This window comes from Rhinopithecus bieti, unplaced genomic scaffold (genome assembly GCF_001698545.2).
Source record: "Rhinopithecus bieti isolate Rb0 unplaced genomic scaffold, ASM169854v2 scaffold_7212, whole genome shotgun sequence".
NCBI classification, from domain to species: domain Eukaryota; kingdom Metazoa; phylum Chordata; class Mammalia; order Primates; family Cercopithecidae; genus Rhinopithecus; species Rhinopithecus bieti.
The window spans coordinates 1498485-1503513 of NW_016806198.1; the positions used below are offsets into that span (position 1 = coordinate 1498485).

The 5029-nt window shown below is 33.0% G+C and overlaps 1 long non-coding RNA gene across 1 annotated transcript; it reads left to right on the plus strand.

Annotated features, from left to right (window-relative positions):
• The first annotated feature begins 662 nt into the window (after positions 1–662).
• Positions 663–3176, plus strand: LOC108531630 (uncharacterized). The gene is made up of 3 exons (XR_001886231.1): positions 663–751; positions 1510–1587; positions 2793–3176. It is a non-coding gene; the product is annotated as an uncharacterized LOC108531630 (long non-coding RNA).
• Positions 3177–5029: the final 1853 nt, after the last annotated feature.

The window sequence follows — 5029 nt, forward strand, 5'->3', positions numbered from 1 at the left end:
AAAAAGTTGAAGTCATTTTTTTTCTGATCTTTGATTGCTGATCTATATCCTAGAGAAATAACGTAGAATCTCTTCAAAATTTCACCCCCAAGTTTTTATTCACAGTGAAGAGATTCACAAACTTCCACTACCACATCCTGCTTTCTGCAGCAAAACTGGAAAGAATCACACATGCTTGACAATAGGAATATCTTCCTTGATCACTGTCCCTTTATGAAGATACATTTTAGTTGCATCTATTTCCCATTAGTTACCTGTGTCACATCCTAACCCATTGTCATATGAGACAGTAGCAAAATTTCTAGAATTCTAAATTTCAGTGCAATATTTAGTGTTTCACATTTTAGAAACCATGAAAGTACTACAGTGAATATGAATGAGTCTTTTGAAAACTAAAACACAGAAAAGAAAGAAGATATTTGAAAAGTAATTCATTTCTGTAGTTATTTTTAAATGCTATTTCCTCCCTATTTCTCACTTTTAGCTTCTGTAGAATAAGCAAAACATAAGTAAAACCAAATTTCCAGATCATGGAGTTCTTTCTGAAGCATGGGATGTGGGCTGTAAGCTTAAAATAAACACATTCCGTGAGTTCTATGGTCTTTGTTTCCACATTTCACCAGCAATCACATTCTGTTCTAGAAGCTCAGTAGATTCAGTCCTGGGAGAGGAACTTGAGCAAAGGAAAGGGAAGTTACTGAGGAGAGATGCGTCAGAGCCGATTCAAAGATCCATCAGTCAATTACAGTTGGTATGAGAGAGTAGACTCCTTAATTTTACATACAGTGTTGGACTGTGATTAAGATAGATATTCTGGTTTTTAAAAATTCATATTTAGTTGGTATTTCTAACAGAAAATGATTCAAACATGCACATATACTGTATATTTGTGCAACAACGTTAGGAAACCTAAAAGAGTATTAATAATAACATTTTAATATCACATCTGAAATTTATTAAAATTTTTCTGAGAGAAATTACATGGTTTGAAATGGAAAAGCAAATGAGAAGGGAGATTATGAGGAAAAGGATTCTTCTTGATTTTCCTCCAAAGAGATGATGAAAACAAAGAATGAATGGTCATGGCTCATGGTAATTAACTTTACAGCAGAAACCGTCATTTATACTTGCCCCCAAGGCTGTTCTGTAGGTTAAACCCATTTTTTAAAGATTTTCTTTAGCAAATTGTTCTTAATCATTTTGCCACAATTGTGGAAATGACTAATTTTCCTGTCTTCAGTGGAAAAACTATCGGCACTATCACCTGACTATATTTTAAAACTTAACAGCTTTTATGATTCAGAGAAGTGAACGACTACTACTTCCCTGAATTAATATTATAGTTTTACATTTTTTAAAAATCCCTCCTCATAGTTGCCCAGCTTCATTACTGAAAAATCAATGAGTTTTCCATTTTTTTTTTTTTTTTTTATTTTTTTGTACAGGAATGGTTTGCTCTATAAAATATAAAACTACCCAGATAAAAAGAGTATTTTTTTGTCCTTACAGAGATCTTAGTGTTTTTGTATTTTGGCCAAAACTGGACTAGATGGTGTCAACTAGAGCAAAATTATTTCTGAATTACTGGTAAGTTTTGTAGACACAACTGTAGTGTATTAGGATAGTAGAATTGATTACTTAATTCCCATTGTTTGTTCCCATTGTAATTATAAATATAATTGGAGAAAGATAATTTTCATAAATATAATTAGGCATTTTGTCTTTGATTTAATCCGAATTTGCTTTATTTGGAGCACGAATGCTGCATTTACTAGAGCCAGCAAATATGTAGCATTACCTAAATAAAACCACTTCACCTTATAAAGCTTGCAGAGCCCTCTATCATTAATATGATTAAAAGTTGCCAGAGGGCTCATGTAAATGCAAAATCCTAGCTCCCACCATTAGAATTCCATCGACAGTAGGCTGGAGAAGAGACTGGGCATCTGCACTTTGAACAAATGCCCCAAGCATTTTGGGACTTGCATTTAGAGAAAAAGATTTTGAAACCCAGAAATCTGAAATGAAATCTGATTTTCAAAACCTGAGGGAGCAACTGTTTCAGCACTTGAAAGCTATGTCAACATTTTCCATGCCCAACAAATTTGTTACTGCAAGTTTTTGAATAATTTTAGTTGAAATTTAATATTATTTGCTACTTGCAAATGCAAAGATTGAGTATCACCGATTTGTCAAAAACTAATTGTTAAGTATTATGTATGTAAATACAATATTGAAACACATTGGAAATAGGCATTTTAAAAACGAGACGTTCAAAACAGAGTCGTCTTTTTCATATGTTCAATGACTGTGTTCTTACTACAAATTTTTGTACAATATACAACTTGACTTTCAGAACAGGATCAATACTTGTTTTCTGCTTGGAAGTATTTTAATTAAAAAAAATACATTTCCAATGTGTAAATGTGGGAGTAAATCATATTGTGAAGTATTTATTTAGATAGTAAAATCTCATTATTTCTTTATTTCCAAATGTAGGGGTTGGTTATGATGAAATAGGACAAGTTATTCTTCAGTTTTTATTTATGTTCTAATTTTCAGTGCTCATAGTGCCATCACAAGTGGCTACATAAGCCAGTATGATCTCCTTCCTCTGTGCTCAAAGAAATATAATGATAGAAGGGAGAAATCAAAATAGCAGAAGTGTCATATTTTAAAAATATATCAGATACAGTCATTTGCTCCCCTAATATCTATCATCTTCTCCTCCTTACTCCCACTTCCTCCATCTCCTTACTTTAATACTAAATATTTGCTCTTTTGCACCTCAGCATCACCGTGAAAAGAGGATGGACTAACCTTCTGGTTCCAGGAGAAAGACGACAGACTTGGAAACTGAATTGGCCCATCCACTGCAGCTGAAATCTGCCACCTTAACCTCCTGCAGAGCTTCAATGAGAAGCAGAGATCAGCCAAGGGCCTCTGAGCACCTAGACAACTCAGAGATGTGTGAATGGTGATACAGAATTGCTGCTTTAAACCCCTCAGCTTTGTGGTAGTTACACGGGAATAGCTACTACAAGGAAGTGGCACAGACCCCGGACCCAGAGCTGATACACAGGATGTCACTGGGAGAAACAGGGAAAGAATGTGCTTATCTTCCAATGTCTACGGTTTCACATTCTGGGATTTCAGTTACCTGCATTTAACAGAGGCTGCCTGACAATATTAAATTAAAAATTCCCAAAGTAAACAATTTGTAAGTTTTAGAATGCATACCATTCTGAATATCATAACTAAATCTCATGCTATTTTACTTTGTTCTTCTCAGGATGTGGTTTCAGGTATCCAGTGGGGGTCTCAGAATTTACCTCTGTGGATAAGGGAGGACTACGGTAATCAGAAAAGCAGAAAGAGATACAGGGTAACTGTTAGCTTAAGCAATTATGGAAATAAAAAGTTAGAAAATAAACAATACCAGTTCCCAAACATGTATCCCAAAGTCTTAGGACTATATGTGTTTGAACTACAGAACTTTTCAGACTTTATATAGTTATTAGAAGGGAAACACACTATATGTTTTAACAGTCGTCAACAGGTTCTGGGACAATGCCTCAATACATCATTCTGGAAGAAAATAAATGAATATTCACATAAAGCAAAATAAACAGAGACTATAAAATTCATGTCATCTCAAGTTAGGTTTGACTTCTAAATGAGTTATGAAAGCTATTTTAGATTTTAGTGCTTTCTGGATTTCAGAACTACAGGTGAAGAACCTGTAATGTCAACTATGCAGAAAATTATAAGCATAAAAATAGGAGTATAAAAAAATAGGAGAATCATTGTCTTAGATGTTAAAGCAAATACCTTGTTGGATTAGTTAAGGTAAAAGAAAAATTCACAAATCTATGAAGTAGATATGTTCAGTGAATACTTCAAGCTGTTAAATAGTTAAGGAGAATTACACAAACACCCTCCTCCGATAGGCAGTTATCCAAAGGAATTACCCCTTGCCTTCAGTTCCTATTGTTGGTATCATCATTATTTTTTAAAAATTAGATGGAAAAAAATAATTTACTAATGTACCTCTACACATAATAAGAGAGGTCTGTTGATCCTGAGCCGAGTGTAATGTGGAGTAGCAGGGGGACGTGAAGGGCTAATTTGAGTAATCCCACTCCCATCTCAATAGCGAGTGGCTTTTTACTGTGTGTTTTAAAGTAGACTCTAGTTCATGAAAGACACAAAAATGTCATTATTTCCATAAAGGTAATTAAAACTGGCAGAAAATATAAAATTTTGTGGAAACCACAAGCTCAAAATGAAGACTCTTGTTCCAGCCCAATTCAAATATATCTGATAAATGAATAGTATGCTACAGGCTTAACTCACATCTTCTCTAGTTATTTGTATGCCAATGATAAGAATGGTTCAGAACGAGTTACTAATCTCATATTGCATGGTCTCTATAGTCATATTTTTAAAATTCTACACAGTTAATTCTAATCATATTGTAAAACACAGTATCATTACTAGTATTAACATTAAAATTCTATAAAATTACTTTGGAATGGTATTAAATTGGATAGCATATTACTGCAGAAATGTTAAACTGTAATAAGTAGTATTTTTTAAGTAAATAAATGCATGTGGAAAATTATGCCCCATTTGATGTTATTCATTTATTTGTTTAATAATTATGTATTTGTTGATTAGATGAATGAATGAACAGTATGTTTTTAACCACGTACTCATATTGTGTATCTCTCAAATAAGTGTTCCCTCTGTTACTTAAGCAAGCCACATATATTTGAATGCTAATGTATTTCTGTTCTTAATTTGCAGTATTGTTCTTCAATATTCTTGTTAATATAAATTGAACTGAATGGTCATATCATCACATTTTATGGATTAAGAAATTTTCATAGAAGCCAATAGAAAAATTTTAGTCTGTATTTTGTATTTGTTAAGTTTGTCTTTATCAAGGTTGTATGGAGCCTTAAAACTATGTTATATTTCGATGCTTGCTTGGCTTAAATATAATGTTTTACAAAAATTCATTTCT